The sequence below is a fragment of the Castor canadensis genome, chromosome 14 (assembly GCF_047511655.1).
Source record: "Castor canadensis chromosome 14, mCasCan1.hap1v2, whole genome shotgun sequence".
NCBI lineage: Eukaryota > Metazoa > Chordata > Mammalia > Rodentia > Castoridae > Castor > Castor canadensis.
Window position 1 is genome coordinate 38,249,347 of NC_133399.1, and position 22,289 is coordinate 38,271,635.

The 22,289-nt window shown below is 34.0% G+C and overlaps 1 protein-coding gene and 1 pseudogene across 1 annotated transcript in view; both read right to left on the reverse strand.

Moving 5' to 3' along the window:
- The window catches only part of LOC141416804 (ankyrin repeat domain-containing protein 26-like), a 941,494-nt gene that overhangs the window by 778,613 nt on the left and 140,592 nt on the right, over positions 1 to 22,289 (reverse strand). The gene's annotated exons all lie outside the window — the stretch shown is intronic.
- LOC141416502 (olfactory receptor 7D4-like) lies at positions 542 to 1,480 on the reverse strand (annotated as a pseudogene).

The window sequence follows — 22,289 nt, forward strand, 5'->3', positions numbered from 1 at the left end:
AAAATAGACATTTTCTTTGAGTACTGCATGATTTTTATTTCATTTCTTCCAAGGAAAACAAGAAAGAAACTCAAAAGTAAAGTGAGGAAAATTAACATTCAAGTACATATATTTTCAGCTATTTTTTCTTTTAAATAGATATGTAATAATTGCTTAGACTTATAGGATACGGTGTGATGTATAATACATGCATATATTGTTGAATGATCAAATAAGAGTTATTCACATATGTATAATCTAAATATTTGACATTCCCTTATAGTGAGAATATTTAAAATCACTAAGGAGATATTTATGAGTAAATCATGTCTCTATTTAACATGTGAAGAACTTAAATCCTCATGTGAAAATGTAAAGGAAACCTGCAATAGAATCCACCAAAGGTGAAAATTTAAGAACCACATATAGGGAACATAGATTTTATAGGAATTCCTGGGGTATGATTGAGCTAACTGCATACAAAAACATATTAAAAACATATCAAATGGTCTTTAACAATAGAAAAGAAACACATTAAATTAGTTCTGAGGTCAGTGATCCATCAAAGGCATGAGGCTGCTCTGTTGAGGAGTTTTCCCAGAGTCCTCTTCACGTCTTTGTTCCTCAGGCTATAGATGAAGGAGTTCAGCATAGGGGTGACAACAGTGTACATCACTGAGGCAATCATGCTTCCCCTTGAAGAGTGATTCAGAGTAAAACTCAGGTATTACACAATACTTGTCCCATAGTACAGGAAAACCACACATAGGTAAGACCCACAGGTGGAAAATGCTTTATATTTTCTAGCAATGGAAGACATCTTCATTAAGGAGGAGACAATCTGAGAGTAAGAAAAGAGGATCCCACTGACAGGAAACATACCTAGCAAGGCAGTTGTTACATATAGGACAATATTGTTGATATGAGCATTAGAGTTGGAAACCTTAAGAAGTGGAGGCAGGTCACAGAAGAAATGAGGGATATCAGTGCCTATAGAGTAGTTCAGACGTGTTATCAGTAGAAGGTGAAGGAGAGAAACCCAGAAAATGGTGAACCAAGATAGTATAACTACAAGGCCACAGAGCCGCGGGTTCATGATGACCATGTATTTCAGTGGATAGCAGATGGCCACAAACCAGTCATAAGCCATCACTGTCAGTAGAAAATTATCCATTCCAGCAAAAAGCATAAAAAAATACACTTGAGTGAGGCATCCTCTGTAGGAGATGTCTTTTCTGTTTGCATGAATATTTACTAGCATCTTTGGTACTGTAGTGGAAATAAAGCAGATGTCACCAAAAGGCAGGTTAGAGAGGAAGAAATACATGGGGGTGTGGAGGTGGGAGTCAAAACTGACAGCCAGGAAAATGATTAGATTCCCAATCACTGTGATCAGGTACACGGACAGAAATAGACCAAAGACAATGGGCTGTAGTTCAGGATCATCTGAGAGACCCAGTAGAAGGAATTGTGATCCTATTGTGTTGTTTTCTGTTTCCATATCACTTGTGTATGTGCTGGGTAGAAGACAAAATCAATGTTCCAAGAGTGTACATCTGGATTCTAAGTGAGTAACCATTTTACCTTAGTATCCTTTGATGTATTTTCTTCAACCTCTATTGTGTCCAACTAATGACATTGGCAAATGGCAGCCTGATTCCTTTTTACTTAATTAATAAATTAATTAATCTATTTATTTTTATTTTTTCCTTTGTTGTGCTGGGAGGGGGTATATTTTGACATTTATAAAGGCTCTTATAATGTATCAAATATATCATACTAGAATTCACCCCCTCCACTGCTCTCCTTCAGCAGGTATCATTTTTGTATTTACATACATGTGTAAACCTTCTTTGCACTGTATTCACCCTCCTACCTGCTTTCCATACCACTTCCTCCCTCCCACTAGAGCCCCCACCCCGGGCAAGACCTGTTCTGCCCTCCTATTCTCTGATTTTGTAGAAGAAAAAAATGAAAAATTTAAAAAATGACATCTTTGCTTGGTCCATTTTAAATGCATAAAATCTTTCATATTTTATTCAATTTAATAGAAATTTCTCCTTTTTATTACTATATTTACTTGCTATATTAGGTTGTTCATTTAAATTGATAGACATAACTGATTTATTCTTTAATATGAGGCATATTACATAATTGAAGATTTATCATAACTATTCCTGGATTATCTCTATACTTTCTCATTCTAATATACATGCAATAGTGTTTAATCAGGAAGTCTCCAGACAAATAACCTTTCTTATATGGCTTCACAATGCTTATGAGATGGCCTTTTTTTCTGTTTAAAAGTGATTGTTTCTGTTACTTTAGAAGAGCACAGTAATATGCTGGTAGATGATAGTTGCTATTTTTATAAACATTATTAATACTTACAAATATCCTCTATGACATCTCTCTACTATGTGTCTCTAGATGAAAGGAATGAGTGAAATTGAATTTGGTTCAATTAACAAACAATAGGCAGCAAACAAATGGAAATTTGTTGTTAAAATCAACAATTAAGGTAAAAATGTGTTTAATATACTTTAAAATTTTAAGGTTTCTATATATCAAATAATCTTGAGCATTTTGAAATACAAATGTAAATTTTGAAAATGTTTACTAATACCATAATTGAATAAAGTTAATATTATGTTTTCTGAAAGGAAATTAATTAAAGACAGGGGGGGATTGGACTATGAGCACATGATAAAAGCGAGAGCACACAAGGGAGGGGTGAGGATAGGTAAGACACCTAAAAAACTAGCTAGCATTTGTTGCCCTTAACGCAGAGAAACTAAAGCAGATACCTTAAAAGCAACTGAGGCCAATAGGAAAAGGGGAACAGGTACTAGAGAAAAGGTTAGATTAAAAAGAATTAACCTAGAAGGTAACACCCACGCACAGGAAATCAATGTGAGTCAATGCTATCCTTATCTCAATCAATGTATAGCTATCCTTATCTCAATCAGCAAAACCCCTTGTTCCTTCCTATTATTGCTTATACTCTCTCTACAACAAAATTAGAGATAAGGGCAAAATAGTTTCTGCTGGGTATTGAGGGGGGGAGAGGGAGGGGGCGGAGTGGGTGGTAAGGGAGGGGGTGGGGGCAGGGGGGAGAAATGAACCAAGCCTTGTATGCACATATGAATAATAAAAGAAAAAAAAAAGACAGGGAAAAACTCTGAGTTACAAATTATCCTGGGAAAGCATGTAGGAGAGTCTTCTCTGAAATACAAATGTTTGAGCATGGAGAGAAATGTGAGACACTGGTAATCAGAGGAATGAAGGAAAAAACATTCCAAGCTGAGTGAAATAATGTATCTGCTACATTAGATAGTGAACTTGGCCTTGGAGGGGATTTGAGAGGCCATTGTGAAGAAGCAAGCATGAGGGTTATGCAGGATGGAATGTATGAGTCCCATAGTAAATCTTCCTCTGTTCTTAAGTCTGGGCAATATTGATAAATATGTCTTTATTTGTCGGACTTATGTCACAATTTTGTCTCATCACTTATCTTTCCAGGTATGTACCTGACTCATGTCATTTTGTCGTTGCTGAAGAGTTGCATCTATAATATACGTTGAGAAAAAATATCAAGCACATCAAGTTTGTCACATTCCTGAGAGCACACAAAAAAGAATAATAAAAATAAATATAATTCATTGTGATTTAATTTAAGGGCAGGGATATACTTGGAAAACCTTGGTGAAGATCTTAACTATCATACATAAGCTCTAAAAATGAGGAATTCATGATGAACATAAATATCATTTAAACAATAGAAGCTGCTTAAGCAGAAGTATGTTTGCGAACATAATTGGTCAATGAAAATAAAGAATAAATATAATCACAATCAAATGATGCATTTCAGAGATTATATGTTTCTGCGTTCAGCAGCTAGGACTGAGCCTGTTGACTAAATGAAGAAGCTAAGGACATTTTCCTAACCCAAAAAGAAATGGTTGTTTTCAAACCAGAGCCAACAGACTACATTAAAATTTTAAGGTATTTGACTTGAATGCATGAACATGCCAGTTCAGTCTCCCACAATTTGAATCATTCAGTATTTTACAGAAAATTTAAAAGTAGTAGTATGTGAAAAAAAGGCAAACAAACTGAGTGTTGAATGTTTGAATTAATGACATTAAAGTTTGGACACTAAGGTTAAATAACCAATGAGAGCATTCAGGAAGACAAATCAAGAAGAAAAATTAGTTATTGATTTCTGTTTAGTTCCCTAATGATTTTTACTGATTTAATTTTTTTTGTTGACATTAGTTTGTTAATGTAGTTATTTCACCTTAGCATCCACAATGTGCCTACAATTGAGAAGCTTCACTAGAGAAACTTTAGCTACCCACAAACCAACAATTTTGTGTATTCAGAATTACTGTTTGTCTATATTTGATACAATAGCAGGCCTTTGTTATAGCATTTGAGTTGTTTTGGATAGGGAAAGGAATAACATTGAATAAAGCACGTTTTATTTTTATTTCTTTTTTGTGGTACTAGCATTTGAACTCAGGGTTGCATGTTTGCAAGGCAGGCATGCTATCACTTTCCCTTGATGAAAGCACTTTAAAATGCAACATTAAATTAATTGTGTAAGAGTTTGCCACTCTAAAAAATAAATGCCATTTGATTTACAGAATTCTTGACTACCATTTAAGCTTTGCATGAACAATCTATTTGTTATCAAATAACTCAAGGTAAATTTGTCCTTTCAAAAGTGCATACAAAATATTAAGTGAAGAAAAATTAGGGGACATAATAGAAAACTACAAATATGGACACACCACAGAGAATATCACATACTTAATAGAACTTTGGTAGTATTGAATTATTTAAAATATGGATACAAGTTATCTAAAAGGAGATTAGAATTTATAGGAAGGGTTGAAAAAAGTTGGGTATTCTCTCAAGAGAAACTCTCATGAATAGATCCTCCACAAGAAAGAGTAGTGAGAAAAGGAAACAGAAGCTGGAAAAGAGTACATTAAGTGGAATCTAATGTTTCTTCAAAATTCAGTGACTTCACCTTCATGGATTAAAAAAAGTAAGATTTTCCAGAATCATTATTACAGAGATAAAGCACACTACCCAGTTTCTCTGCTCTCTTCCTTCTTATTCCAGCAGCATCTCTGGAAGACACTGATGCACTCAGGTGGTTGCCACTGAATCTTTCTGTTCTCCACAGTTTGTCCCCAGGAAGCCCACTTGGGTTATCATGGAGACTTGGATCAGAAAATATCAAGGGGAGGGGGAAGAGAGGCAGGATTAATGTTTCTACTCTCTCAAGGGTTGAATACTCTCAGCTCCTCAATAAAATAAATTGCTTTACATTCTTTCCATACTCCAATAAATTCAGTTCTTTGGGGTAAAAGATGTCAGAATGCAAAAAAAAGTCAATTTCATGTAAGCTGTAGAGTGAAATAAATTTATTTTCTCTAGGGAGAAATCCTTGATTCTTTTATTTAACTAAAATATCACAAAGTATCCCCTAAGGAAAATTTTATTTTTCAGGAACTTTCTTTCTGTAATATTCCTCATTTGAAAAATCTTTGAAGATTTTATTTATATTTTGATGTCCACAATATTTTAGAAACAAAGACATTATTTCTTTTGAATGTATTTCTTATTTACTTTTCTTATTAATTTGTAAATTCAAAGCTTAGATTTTATATGTTTGCCATGTACAACATGATATTTTGTGGTGTACATGCAGTGTTAAATAAATAGATCTGCCCAGTTGATATGGGTATTGCCTTCTATTGCTATCAATTTTGGGGAGAGTGATAAATAGCCACTAAGAATTTTTCAAGAATTCATTAAATCATGATTAACTATAGTTACCACTCTGCACAGATTTCTTGGACATCTTCCTTTGATCAAAATTATAATTTTCTGTCATTTGATCAACATTTCACCATTGCTTCTCTGAATTTTCAGTCTTTGTTAACTATGAATCTGCTCTTTATTTCTTTGAGATTAACTTTTTAAGGTTTCATATAGTTGTGATGTTAGGTGGTAGTCATATTTCAATGCATAGCTTATTGCATTTAATGCATTTTTTCAGGTTTATCCATGTGGTACTAAATGATGATATAGCATTATAATGTCTCAATAGTATTCCATTGTATGTTCATACATTCCTCAATGGAAGTTTACCTTTTTGACATTGTGATTTCATTTCACATACTGAGTAAGAAAATTAATAGATCATACTGTATACTGTATTTATCATGAATCTTCATAATGTTTTCAACAATGACTACACTAATTCAAATGCCTATCAAATATGAAAATCTTTTTTCCTCCTTCTCACCAACTTTTATCTTTCATCATTTTTATCGTAGTCATTGTACCTGGAGTAATGTGATTTCTTCTTTGGTTTTGATTTCCAGTTCCCTGATAATTATTTATGTTTAGCAAGTATTCTATATCTATTTGCCACTTGTATATGTCTTTTTCAATAAATGTCTACTCAGGTTTTTCCCATTTTCAAATCAGGTCATTTATTTACTTACTGATAAGTTGTTTGACTTCATGTATATAAAAAATATACATGAAGTCATCATATTTGTGGTTTGCAAATTCTGTAGGTTGTTGCTTCATTTTTTTGATTATTTACTTGAATGTGTAGAAACTTATTAGTTTCATGTGACTCCATTTTTGCCTTGTTAATTGGTGTTTTTGAGGTTAATTCAAAAATGATTCACTACACATCAATGTTGCAGCTTGTGTTCTATATTTAAATCTTTAGCACTATTTGAGTTGACATTTTTATTTCGTATGAAATAAGAGCCTAATTTCATTATTCTGCATGTGAATATTCAGTTTTATTCAAACAATTTCTTAAATGACACTGTTCTTTTCTATTGTCTGTGTTTTCCCCATCTTTCTCAAGTATCAGCTGGCTGATGATGCAGAGTTTTACATCTAGATTTTTCCATTACATTCTATCTGTCCCTTTGTTTTGCAGAAGTAAGCCTTTTTGACCAGTAATCTGTGGTCTCAGTCAATGTGCCTTCCTGTGTTTAGAACACATCTTTCTTCTGATTCCAGGTGAGATTCTGAGCATCGTCCTTAGTGAAGTCAACCAGGTAACTCAAGTCTGCTCATTGTGCACTGAGATTTGTTGCATATGTTTTTATAACTGTTATATCTTTCTAAAGGACTGTTCCCTTCATTACTATGAAGTGACCTTTGTCTCTTCTTATTTTGGCTTGAAGTCTGCTTTGTCATATATGAACATAGCTATTCCTGCTTGATTTTGGGGTGCATTTGCATGAAGAATCATTTTCTAATCACTTGGTTTTGGTCTGTGCTTGTCTTTGCCAATTATATGCATTTTGCAGGCTTAAATGGTTGAAACTTATTTTAAAATCCAGGCTACCAATCTGTGTCTTTTAATTAGAGAATTAAGACCATTTGCAATTAGAATGTACACTTAAGTATGTAATAATTCCTGTCTTTCTGCTGTTTTTGTAATGATTGGTTCTTTCCCAATCCTTACTTTCTTATTAACTAATATGTAGATTGATTCTTTTACATATTTTCCTACTTTCATTTATGTTGCTCTTCTGTGTGTAGGTTTCCTTTAAGTGTTTTCTGCAGTGTTGGGTTAGAAATACATTATCTTTCATTTGTTATGGAAGATTTTTTTCTCCTTCTCTTATGAGTGATAGGTTTCCCATCTGCAGTAATTTAGATTGTCAGTTACTTTCTTCCAGAGCTGAAAATACAGATTCCATGCTGTTCATCCTTTTAATGTCTCTGCTGATTAATCTGACGGTTATCTGAAATGTTTACCTTTATGAATGAGTAGGAGTTTTTCTCATGCAGCTTATAATTTTCTTTCCAATTCTGTATATTTAACATGTTAGCTATAACAAGTCTTAATCAGTTCTTTCCCAGTCTTATCTATTCAGTGTTTAAAGCTTCCTATTTCTGAAAGACTCTCTCTCAAGCTGTATGACATTTTCTTGTATAATCTTATCGAATATGTTTTATCCATTTGGCTTTCACTTCTCCTTCTTCTATGCTGTGATTCATAATTTAGTATTTTAATAGTGCCCGAGATGTCCTGCATGTTCCATTCATACTTCTTTTTTTCTTTTCTTTTATCTGACTCTTCTAAATCATCTATCTTGTTTCAATCCATTACAATCTGAACTCAATTTAATCCCATCTATTGGAAAGAGTTGAACACATCTTTTTATATAAATTCTTGAGCTTTTAATTTACAAAATTTCAGTTTGATTTCATTTTCAGGGTATCTGATTACTTATTGAATGCCTCTTTCATGTCCTGCATTCTCTTCCCTATTCCACTCAAGTGTTTGTGCTACCATTGAATTTATTCAGGTGTTTATATATGTTCTCTTCAAATCCACTGATCATTCTTCTAATCATGCTATAAAGTTCTTCCTCTAGGCTATCTTCACTGTATTGTTCCATCACTATATTGTTTCTGTCTCTGAGATTGTTGACTTTTGGGAGTGTCATGATGACTTGTTTTTTTCTTGTTTATTATTTGCATTTAGATTTGTAAATGTGAACCCAAGTCATGGGTTGACACCTCACAAATGTTGTCCAAGATATACGGAGTGAAAAATTGTCCTGTTCTAATTTAATTAGTCTGCCAAGGGATTCACTGTCTCTCCAAAAAGATGCACTTGGTTTAAGACTTGCAAGAGTTGTGGGCTTATTCCACAGCTAGGTCTGCCAGATTGTCACCAAGACTGCCTCACTTACCCTTTGGTAAAGTTTTCAGATTACCCTTATTCTGGGGGAATTGTGCTGAAATTTCAAACTCTTTCCTAATTTACTCTGCCTCCTTTCTGTTTCTGTGTGCCTTTCAGCTTTCATGTCCATCTTTCATGGTTTTTGGTGGTCTTCCTCTCTTTCTCTCCTCCAAAGATCATCTCTACTTTGGTACCCTAAGTCTTCTCATTCACATAATCAAATGAAGAAAACTCCTACTGTTCCATCCTGCCCTCATGACACCTCAAAAATACACTTATTTTCTGATTATCCCTATATTTATTTGGATGGGATTAGGAAGGAGAAGAAAGATATTATAAAGTGAACAAATAATTATTCTCAAAATAAATTTTTACAATTATAAATTTTTGTAGAAACAGGAAGCAGGATGTGAAACAAGTTGATGAACATATGAAAATATTGAGGTCCTTAAAAATAATGTTTAGAAAATTATTACTAACTTGGAACACCAACTCCATCTAGGAAATTGTCACTGAGGTCTACTCAGATGTCTTAAGTACATGAAAGCATATGTACACTACTGCATTTTTGTGATTTTGTAATTGTAGCAGCAACATATTTATGTTGAATAATAATATTCTAAGGCATAGTCTCCTACTTTGCATAAATGTGCACTTTGACAATACTGCAGTAGAATTGGAAAAGCTGTTTATGAAACTCTATGTAGGAAATAATGGCTCTCTCTATTATTTTACAGTCAGCAGTAATCAAATTATGTAGATCAGAATATTCTGGGAAAATTTGGAAAAGAAAACTAAGGTCCAAGGAGCATTATTGGCACCCAAGATATGTCTCTGCTTATATTTTATATCATAGCTCTGTTTATAATCATGTTATTTAAACCCACATGGGTAAGCTATCTCATCAAATCTAAAAGTAAATCAGGCTTCTTGTTATCATGAAGTAGAGACACTTTTGTTTCTAGATAAAATTCAAGTTTGGATAAATTAGAATATCATCATGTGTTATGTGTGCAAGGTGAAAGAAATGGAGCTAAGGGAAAACAATGGTGACAAGTGGACGATGTAAACCTGGTTTTTGGAGACAAGGAGCAACATTTCTGCATTCCTCTCTTCTATATTCTTGGTCATTAAGGATACACACTACTGGGATCGTAATGGAAGTAAAATTGCTTGTCTAACAAGAAGCTTTGGACATTTAGTCCCCAAGGACATAGAGGCTGTAATAGCTAGTCTTGTGATTACTTCACTCCACAGTCTTGCCCCAGTGAAGATGCAGCACTGGAGTAATTATCCTTTTTGACCAGGATCCCAAAACTTAGTTTGTGTACACTTACTGAGCAGACGTTATCCTTTATCACCATCTAGATGAGGTGTTGAACACCATTCCTCTTGAAGCCAACAAGGTCACATAAATTCCCTAGGTTAGTACATGGGAAATAAAGAAAGGTGGTACTCATTTGCAGTTTAATTCATTTTATTAACTATACATTTGATATAAATTCATACCAAGTGAACATTTGATGATTTTATTCTAATTTTTGTGCATGAATCATTTTCTCAGTGGCAATTGCAATATGCAAAACATTTCTTCATGTTTCATTTGTAATGCCAGCAATGCTCTCTGTAGTTTCTTTCTTCAACTTACTTGCATATTGCTGCATTCTCAGGACTGTAAAGTTTCATGTGCAATTATTCATCACAGAAAATAGAAACCATAATAGGAAACATCAGCACATGAGTCCCACATGTAATTGCTATTCTGTTCTGAGTGTTTTTATTCATTTATTATAATCAATTATCCCCATTTTCCCATATTTATTGAAGCATAGTTGTATTAGTTTTTGTATATTTAAGAACAACCATTTTACATGGTAAAATGATTATGATAATCAAGCTAATTAAAACATCAATCAAGCAGCACCATTGTAGGACTTGGACATGCAGATTCTCATTCAATTGGAGATTTTCCACCATACTAGTGGCCTGTTGTGGACTGAGGATTCCATTCAAATTATGTGAGTCCAATATTTCAACAAATTTTCTGTGCTATCATAATCTCTTATCTATTCTTCTGAAGATAGAGACTACAAGGACACTCATATTAGGACTCTTGTTATAAGTATCTTCTAACTATAAGTCTATTTTATCTTATCTATACTTTTTGAATAACAAAAAATCATTTTTATTTTCCTCTTATTTCTTGGGAGCCTATGTACTTAATTCTTTCTCTCAATTAGCTGTTCTTGTTATTTTCAAAAAATTAATGATTATGTTATCCTGTTACCTTAAGGAGAAAATTCCTATAGGATAAGACAGAGAATGTCATGGATAGAACTGTCCAGCTTGTGTTAGAATTCTTTGTGAAAGGAGGTTATTTGCATTTCCATGGGCGGGTGTCATGAAGATTAAGTTTAAGGCACTATTTTGTAGTCTTTTCTCAGGTCCATCTGGAAGGATAGAATCTAACTGCCACAAATAGCTCTATGGTGAAGGCAGGGAAGGCCTAGAGTCTTTTTAGAGAAACAATGTATTAAAATTGCAAAGGTAAATTATAAATTTCAATTATGTCCTATTCAACAGTGTAGGTAGAGGTTGTTCAAGAGGGTCAACACAGCAGTAGGAATATCTGAGCCTTGAGCTATATTTTTGCTAAGAACTAAATACATATATTATTTCCAAGGTGTAACTTCACCTTACCAAAGTGTCCTCATAGGCAAATAGGAATGATAGCATGAGGCAACAATTCTGAAATTCAACACTTTATATTATTCTTAGGCATGCCAATGTTTGGGCTCTAGAGGACATATTTCATAACAGAATTCTTGTATTTTGATTTGATGTCATTGAATAACTGATTTATAAGTCATATCCTATGATTTGTTTTATTCTTGGCACTTAGAAAATGCTTGAGTCCAAGCTGATATTAAATATAAAAAAGATAAGGGATTGAAGGAAATATAACAATGAATAAAGAAGGGAAGTATCAGAGGTAATATGTGAGTTTTTTTTAGTTTAGAATACCAATGAAAATCTTTTGGTTTTTTAACGAATTGTTTCAACAAATATAGCATATTTAATAGCTGTTCAGAGGGCTACTCTCATCCCTAGAATACATCAGCATTAAGTGTTGGGTGAGGACAAAGAACTTGGATTTTCCAAACCTTTTCACCTGCTATTGTCACTGCTGTCCAAACATTTTGTTGTTTTCTCTCCATCTTTTCCATCAGAGTCACCATTAGCATGGAATCCAGAAACCAAACATTTGTGTCAGAATTCCTTCTTTTGGGACTGATGGAAGATCAAAAACTGCAGCCTCTCGCTGTTAGCCTGTTCCTGGCCATATAACTGGTCACCATCTTTGGAAACCTGCTTACTATCCTGGTCATCAGTTTTGACTCCCCTCTCCATACACCCATGTACTTCTTTCTCTCCAATCTATCCTTCACTGACATCTGTGTCAGCACCATCACAGCCCCCAATATGCTCGTGAACATCCAGAAAGAGAAAAGCCAACAGTTACTTAGGCTGCCTCATGCATGTCTATTTTGTCCTTGTTTTGTGGAAATGGAAAATTTTCTGCTTTCAGAAATGGCTTATGATCATTTTGTGGCCATCTGCCACCCACTTAAGGACTCAGCCATCATGAATCCATGTTTGTGTATTCTGTTTATTGTATTATCTTTATCCATCAGTTCTTTGAATTCCCTGCTGCACAGTTTCATGGTATTGACACTGTCATTCTGTACAGACCTTCAAATTCCCCACTTCTTCTGTGAACTTGCTCAAGTCCTCAAGCTAGCCTGTTCCAATACCCTCATTGATAACATCCTGATATATGTTGAAGCTTTGATGTTGGGTGGAGCTCCTCTCTCTGGAATTATGTTTTCCTGTATTCACATTATGTCCTCTGTCTTGAGAATGCCATCACTGGCAGGAAAGTATAGAGCCTTTTCTACCTGTGGGTCTCATTTGTCAGTTGTGTCCTTGTTCTATGGTACAGTTGTTGGAGTGTACATTAGCTCAGCAGTTACCAACACACCCAGAAAGATTGCAGTGGCTTCCATGATGTATCCTGTTATCCCTCAAATGGTGAACTCCTTTATCTACAGCTTGAGAAACAAGGACAAGAAGGAAGCCTTGAGAAAACTAATTGGTAAGATAGCTTCTCTACTTTGATGTGTCATTGGTTTGTACTTGGTCTTCTAGGGAAAATAAAACTCATAGGATGCCTTGTTGGCCTGAATGCATGTACCTCATGTCATTATGTTTTAAAAAATAACTATGTTATATGATGACCAAATATATTTTAACTTGGATAGAAACCTGAATATGCTTTGCCTCTAGTTTTGTGAGTTTTCACCCATTGACTTAGCTCTTAACACTAGTTTTATTTGGCTTCCACAGAACCTGAGCCTCTAGTAGAGACTAGTTTAAGTGATTGTTTTTTTCTGGAACTCCCAGACAAAAAAAGCAAGTTGGAGTAAGTGTAAAAGGCAGAAAACTATTAAAATAAACTATGATCATATTAAAATAGCCTCCATCTGATCATGTTTAGTGCCTTTAGGAGTATATTCTAATTTTAATCTCCTGTGAGACAAAGAAGTAGAATAAGATACTGAATCTTTACAGTGGAAAAACACATCCTCCAATGATAAAAATATTCACCATGTTCAGTGTCACCCTAAATGAGTATAATTACATGATATTAGACATTTGAAATTATTTTGAAGTTCATTAATGATAATGTCTTCAACCCTAAGAAGAAAAAAATCCTATATTACTAAACAAAATAGAAAACAAAGGGTAGCCTTCAAATTCAGTGGTGTAAAAGATAAGTAATGAACTGGAATAAAGAGAGGATTTCTTTCCACCCTCCGTGAAATGTCCTCATCCAAGGACTTGATCACCTCCAAGTGACTGCAGCAAATGTCGGTATTAGGTGTGACATCTAACATCCAGGATGCCAGAGACAGAAAACAGTTTCCGTCCCTGGGTCCACTGATAAGTAACTTTTCCATGTGTCAAACACAACATGATCAAAGTACTTCATACATACACATGTAAACAGAATAATGAAACCCATTAGAATTGTTTAAAAAAGAGGGAGTGAAGATAAAGAGAAATAGAACAGGTGAATTTGATCAAGACATAATATATGCATGCATGCAAATATCTCATGGAAACCCTTTTGTAAAATTAACATATGCTAATAAAAAAGAAAAACCCAGTATATATCTCTATAGTATTTTTTTATGTTGGGTCACAAAATCTTTATGATCTTGACTCACTAACTTGTTACTAGCTTATATAATAATTGGTGAATGGTACAGTTTGATAAAGGGGGATTTGTAGAAGAACTATTCCTGCATTATCTAGGCGTACTTTAATGTAAAAGAATGTTCTTAATATGAAGGAGTGGAGATGAATTTAGAAAGGAGTAATTTTAGCTATATAAACTACATTTATGGAGACAACATATTATTGTCAGTATTTGATCACTTTTTCCCTATGCAACATTCATTTGAATAGACTCAAATGAATGTTTTATTATTTTCCTAGGTGTACTTATATATAACTTATTACATAAATGTGCTTTTATTTGATCTTGCTATATATTAAACTTGAAGGATGAATTTCAGGCCATATTATTTTCATTCTTTTGCCTCAGAATCAATTATGTTGTTGGACTTAGTGGTTATTCACATATATTCCATGTTCTGTACTTTTGCATTTGGTAGGATGACATTAAAATACAGTCTGTTTCTGAAGCTGATGAAATTTTGGTAGTTATTTTTCTACCATTGCAAAAAGTCTGTTAGTGTGTTCTTCATATCCTCTGAGGGAAAATAGAATTAGGTTATAATTATTAACTATAAGATAGTAGCTTTTCCACTTTGAGTCATTTCAAAGAGTTTCCTAAGTTAACTTCCCTATAGATATGACTGATCTGCCAAATCTTCTTCTAAACATTTCCTTTACTTTGTCAGTCTAAGTAGTATAAAATGGTATTTAAGTTCAAAGTCATTACACACATAATAGGCCATTCAGATTCTTCTTGTGAAATACGTGTCTAGGATGTTAACTCTGGGCTGCTTGCTATTTATAAAGAACATACTCATATTACTTCATGTGTTTGGAATAGCAATGCTTCAAATATATACATATATAAATTATATATATTTAATATTTAATTATATATGTAGATAAAATATATATGCATATATATTATTCTTTAGGACTGCACCACATCTTGCCCACAAGTGCAAGGTTTGAACATGGGTTAATTTTTAAATATTTTCCCTTATGGTTTGTAAATAGGCCTTAATTTTTAAATCCCTACTTGCCTCCATAAAGGACATTTTCTTGCCTTTCGCAATTGAGGCTGAAAGCACATGAAATTTATTTTTGCTTTGACGTAGGACAAGAATCCAAGTTCATTTTTATTTTTTATTATCTTTTATTAAATTGTCCTTATATTTTATCTAATTCAGCAATGAAGAAAATATTTACTTGTGTTTATTTTTTGTGGACTGTGTTTTTTCTGAGTAATTGAATTGTTTTTCTATACCTGTTCTAACATCTGATGCCTCGATTACTTAATCCCATCCTCTAGCACTAAGTGTGACATGCTAATAAGGACTGTTTTTTCAATAAATTTACAATCACATATTACCTTCTGTCACAGGATAAATTATTTTCTTATAATTTATATTTTTACACAAGTATGATGGTTCTAGTGGGTGGGATTGTTGAGGTGATTATGTTTTTACAAAGTCACATGAGTGGAGTCCTATAACAGGATCTTTCTTTGTAAGAAGAGGAAGAGAATCCTTGGTCTGTTAAGTGTAAAGAGACAACTGAAAATTGACCAGGTGCAAACTATGAAAAGGGCCATTGTCACAGTCTGAACTTCTGGCTCATCACTCTTGGACTTTGCAATATGTAGAATTCTAACAAAGAATAATCTATTGTTTAAAGTGCCTAAAGTGTGATATATTGTGATATCAGTCACTGTTGATTAAGAGGTATATGCATGCATATGCAGAAACAAAAGTAGTCAGCAGGAATGATAAGGAAGCACTGTAATATGGTAATTTTTCAGGTATTAAGGTCCTTTCATTTATTCTTTTCTTATTCTGATCTTGTCTTATTTCAGCATCTATATTGTGGTTGTCTTATAAAATGTGTTAGATAATTTACTGTATTTTCCCTCCAGTTTTGTAAATAAATCTGATTGGTTGAAATTACATATACTATTGTTTAATTTCTGGCAATTATTATATTATTGATGAAATTGAAAATATTAAGATATTCATGTAGCCAAGATATTTTGTTTATTTGTTATTATGACAAGCAAATGTGCTTAGTTTTACAAGAATTTTGTCAGGAAAAACATATGTGCATAGAACCCATTCACTCTTGCCTTTCTTAAGACATACTTTAGGAAAGTTCTCATATCTCTTTTACATGATCAAATTATCCCATTGACCCACAGACTATTAAAGCTAATGAATAAATTCAGTAAAGTGACATGATAAAAAATCACCATGCAAAAATATATAGCTTTTTCGTGTGTCAGCAATGAATTATCTGACAAAGAAATCAGAGAATAAGTCATAATCACAGTAGCCACAAAATAACTAGGAATAAATTTAACTAAGTATGTAAAAGACTTTTTACATGAAAGTTTAAAGCAATGAAAAAAGAAATGATAGAAGACAATAAAAGGCAAAAGTTCCTCACAAGCTCATTGATTGGAACAGTTAAAAGTATTAAAATGTCCATGCTGCCTGAAGTGATCTATAGTTTCAATGAAATCCCCATAAAACTACCAGGGACATTCTTTACAGAATTAAAAATAAATCATCATTTGCATTTCTAGCACATCTTCATTATATCATCATGTTCATTTATACAGGTAATTGATATATCTAGTCATATAAAATCTATTTCTAAACTAAATATAGTTTCAACATTTCTGTCATTGTTATTATCATAGGTTAAGGAAGACTAGAATTCAATAACAGCACAAAGATATGTTAATGTTTGCAAGAAATTAAAATGGGTGTGAGCCAAAAAAGGGAGAAGGAAGGAGTAGGTATCCACCTGGTTTCTCTGGGTGGAAGGATTTTCCAATTCCAAGTTCTTCATCATTGGTTCTTCATCATTTTGCCTGGCTCCTTATGGATTTGTGCTGCTCAGTAATCACATGGGAATAGAGGAGTTTGACTAATGAGGAGCCATGCACATTGAAGCCCCAAGGACCACAGGCATTGCAAGCAGTCTTTAAGTGACCTCCCACTCAACAGCCACATCAGTTAGCAGCACATCTAACCTGAGTTTCGGATTATCATTTTGACACAGGAGACAGGTGCTTCTCTGTGTTTCAGTGTTCCTGGAAAGCGAACATTCATTTCCATCCTTCAGATCCAGGGTAGAACTGGATGCCATTAGTGTCTGCTCTGAGGTAATGTGAACTCTCCTAGTTTGTTTTACAGTAGTGACCTCCTTATCTATAAGGATGCCATTTCAGGCAGCTATGAGGGGAGGACACAAGGAAGTTGAGAGAATTCTGTCACTTGTGAGTCGTCTGCTTGATCATTCACCCTCTTCACATGTGTGTCTCTTCTGACGCACCAACAAATGAGCAGCTTTCGTTCTGCTAATTTCCTAGTCTGAACCTAAATCTATGGACATTTATTCTCTACAGCAATCTACTCTTGCTCAATTTGAAAGATCTTCTAAGATTCTCTAACTTATAATTTATTTGGCAAGGGAAAAATATATGGTCAGTGTATTCTAACTTTTCATTTCCTAGGTCATTATTCCCCTAATTACAGCAAATATTTGGCTGACACTATTTCTTCTTTATCAGTATTCTTAGAAAGAAGAAGGGGAGAGCAAGGCAGATTCCAAGATAGATTCTGCTATCACAGAATAGCAGTAGAAATAAGCAGTTATGCATGCTTCTAGAATTATCCAATGATGATGTGTTGCTGTCAGGGTTCTTTTCTTAAAATAAAAAAATCATATGCACTAGTATAATATACTATTTATGTTCCACTCCATTCTCATTACTTTTACATAGTGCAGCTCATAATTTAATTGTTCTCAAATATATTACTGAAAACCAGTGAGAAAACAACATTGACAGTACATGAAATTTTAATATGCAAATGAATTGCACACACAGGTGAGGAGAATAATGAACAGCATCTTCAGTATAGTTGTACTGTTGGGAAAGCAAAAATGCACAGATTTCATATGATTGGATCAAATCTTTTGAAAAGTAAATGTATAATATTTTAACAATATGTAATGCAAAGTGGCAATATGTTCTAGTCCAATGATTGGTAATAGATATTCAGTTCTTTAGATTATTTTCACCATTTTTGGAATACTTGACAAATTGTATGACATTAAAATTTTATTATTTATTATTTTTGTAGTACTCAGGGTTGGCCTTGTACATGCCAAATAAGCATTTTGCCATCTGAGGTCCACCCCAACTCTATATAAGGTACCTTAACCTGCTTTTGGCAGTTACGGGGTTTGAACTCAGGTGTTAGCTCTTGCTAGGTAGATGCTCTACCACTTAGGCCATGCCCCCAGATCTTATGCTTTAGCTATTTTTCATATAGGCTGCCCACATTTTTGTCTGCTCCAGTCAAGTGTGTGGTCCTCCTATTTATGCCTTCCTCTCTGCTTAGATAACAGGTATGCTTACTTTATCCTTGGGTTGGCTAAAACCCATGATCCTCCTGATCTCTGCCTCTTGACTAGGTGGGATTATAGATGTGAGTCACTTTGTTCAGCTTTAAAACTTCTTAAATTATACATTCTACATATGTCCTTTTTGTCAAATTCCTTATCTAACCTTTTTTAGTGGCTACATGTAGGTATTATTTATTTTATTACCAGTCACATTATGTGTATACAAGAATCAAACATTAGTGTTTATTGACATAAACTTTTACTGCTTCACTATGTACACTAGATTCTCAATGAGAGTTTTAATGCATTGACTTTTTTCCTGACATTTTCAGCAACCACACTGAAGGTGTTCTTTCTTTATTTCATCTCTCTGCATTTTGTCCCACCCATCACATCCCTTTCATAATGAACTGTGTAAGGTAGTCTGGTCTTGTCCTTGCCAGTGCTAATGGGCAAGAACTTTTCACAATGGACATATTAAGTAGGTGTCTCACATGTCAAATGCTATGCTTGAAGTGTTTTCTTATCATTGCTTGTTCTTTCAATATTTCCCATTAGGTTTTTAAATACTTCTCTTTATATGAATGAAGAATCTGAGACTACCACAGAGTTGAAAATTTTCCTCATTTACCAAGGATCGAAGACAGAATTATATGCATGTGTGACTAAATTGAAATACAAGTTGATGCTTAGGTTTGGTATAGTTGATTTTTGGTATACATGCTGATTTGAAGCTTTGTAGAATTTTCAGGGAAAGTACCATCACATTTTCTGTTTTATTGCTACACATTTTGTCCAGTATGGGAAAAGAGAGGATATTCAGTGTAATGAAGAAGACAGAAGTGAGAGATGTTAATAAAGACAGAGCAAGGCAGAAGCAGTTGTTGCAATGGTGAGAAATGAACAGATGGAAAACCACTGAAACAGTGCTCAGCAGTTACAAACCGCATACCAACAGTTCACATTCAGATTTTTTTCTTTGACAAAAGCATCTGACATGTTTCTACCCTAGAGGAGAAATGGTCAGTGGGGCAAACTGAAAAAAAAAGAAAAAGAGAAATAATGTCCTTGGCCCTATAGCTACAAATTTTAGTGGCAATAGATTTCATGTGCACTACTTTCACATGGGAGTATTGGTTATATACAAAGCAAAGGAAGGAAATAACAATGATGCCAACATTCATCTGGCATGGATGTACTAGAGTTAAAATGAGTTCAATGACAAAATATTCACAATAGCCAAATTATGGAAACAACAAAGATGCCCCACTATTGATGAATGGATCAAGAATATGTGGTACTTGTACACAATGGAATTTTACTCAGCCATGAAGAAGAATGAAATATCATCATTTGCAGGTAAATGGATGGAACTAGAGAACAACATTCTGAGCGAGGTCAGCCAGGCTCAGAAGACCAAAAATCGTATGTTCTCCCTCATATGTGGACTTTAGATCTAGGGCCAATACAGCAGTGTGGTTGGACTGGGACCACATGACAAGGGGAGAGCACATATGGGTGATAGAGAAATAGGTAGAAAACCCAAAACATGAAGGCGTTTGATGTCCCCACTCCAGAGGAGCTAATACAGAAACCTTAAAGCAACAGAGTTTATCATGAGAATGGGATCAGGAGCCAGTGAAAAGATCAGTTAGAGATGAATCAACATGGGTCATAACATGTGTACATGAAAGCAATGCTAGTAATATTTTTGTATAGCTATCCTTAAATCAACTAGCAAAAACACTTTGTCTTCCTTATTAGGCTTGTCTCTTTTCTTCAACAAAACTAGTGATCAAAGCAGAACAGGACCTGCCTGAAACTGAGGGGAGAATGGGAGAAATGACCCAAACAATGTGTGCACATGTGAATGAATGAATGAATAATAAAAAAATAAAATATGAAATCTTTTAAAAATGACAAAATAAATCAGGAATACAGATCAATATACATGCACTGAAAACCCATGAAAGAAAAATTTTACAGTAAAGTGTACTTGAGAAATTTTTTGAGAAATTTTAAAACATTTATCAAGCAAGCATGATTATGTCTTATTGAAAATTAACAAAACCTATGTGAAATAACATTGAACATCTCAATAACCACATATGTACTTGAAACAGGATTTCTTGTAGAATTTTGTTTCCATTAATTCCCCAGTGCAGTGAGTACACAAAACTCATGAACATGATACTCTGAAGTTTTTATTAATTTGCTATTATTATTGCAGAAGGGATGGGATTGTTATTTGACATTCAACAAAGCTCTCTATAAAGGATACCTACCTGTGCATGCCATTTCAATATTGGCATTCTTATACATTTTATCAATGCTGATATTTCCAGTTCTGCTTCATTAATGTTACCTACCATAGAGTATTCTGCTATATTGCCAGATCACAATTTATTTCTCCAATTCTATTCTGATTGATAGTAAGGCATTTGCATTTTATACTTCAGATAAAGATGGATACACATACAATATGAAACTATGCAGAGGGGTAACAATATCATTGTTGTTGCTTTTAAGAATTCAGTATACATGTTATACATGCAACTAGCACAGCAGAGCATCAACATTTGTTAATTTCAGAAAAGAGTTGATGATTTTTATAAATTATTACATTATCTCTGTGGCTGTTGCAATTTAAAATATTTTAGACTTTTTCCTAACATATATTAATTGTGCAAAGGGGAGAGTGCATACTTTGATTAAATTCACCTGCTCTATGTACTTTTCTTATTCCCCAGTTGGACAAGAAAGACTATTGGTCTTTGTAGGTCTACACTTTCTTCCCTTACTATTCAACACCAGAAAACAGAGAAGATAACAGAGTTCTTCTGCATAAACATGTATGGTGAGGTGATGGACAGATAAGGTTAAGTTGACCACCACCACACAAGGGATGCAAGTAAATATAATAGCGTTTTATCATAATAATCCTGTTAGAGACAAGGTGGGTTATTTATCCTTAAAAGGAAAATATTTTCTGTCACTATAGCTAGGGTAGACCAAAACAGAATAATAACTGAATTGAGTATTTGCACAACAGTACAAAAGGACATGACACAATGATGAAAGGCACTTAGACATGAGTATGATGGGGAAGTTGGTTTTATTTATCTCTTGCATTTTCCTTACAGCCTAACCTGGTTGAAACTGTCCTAAACACTTACCTCATTGCCAAATCATTATCTATGAGACTTTGGATCACTTGGCTGGCATCATTGTGGAAGAAGGCATTTCAACTTCCATGGTTTGTAGATGGTCACAAATGATCTGTTCTAAAGAAGGGAAGAGGGACCAAGGGAGGACTGATCTCCATCCTATGAACACATCTCTGAGGGTATGCACAGGCAATGCTTCCTGACTAAGAAAGACTGTTTTGAGGGGGTCACAGAGTATTTTCATTTCTGTATCCCTGTGGGCCCAATATCCAATGTTCCTCATTGGATAACACCTTTACTGTCTTTAGGAAACCAAGGTAGTGTGAATCCTTAATGACCAATAATTTAGAAAGACAGAATACTGAAGAAGTGAGGCATTAGCTGAAAGCCAAGTTAATCACCTATTTCTCACCACCCATTTTATTATCTACATTTCAAACGCCTTCCACATGTACATATACCATCCATCATCTCTAACTCATGCCCAGTCTTGCCTTATTAGTTAAAGCAATGGAATTTCTGAAGACTGACTATAATTTTATGTGCAAAAAACAGTTTTATATGTGAGGATCAAAGTACATTTACAAGGCACTGTAAAAATGCAAACACCCAGTGGAGAATGTTAGAAACACTGCATGTTTCCTGAACTATAATGTTCATTTTTTAACTCAGCAGATTAT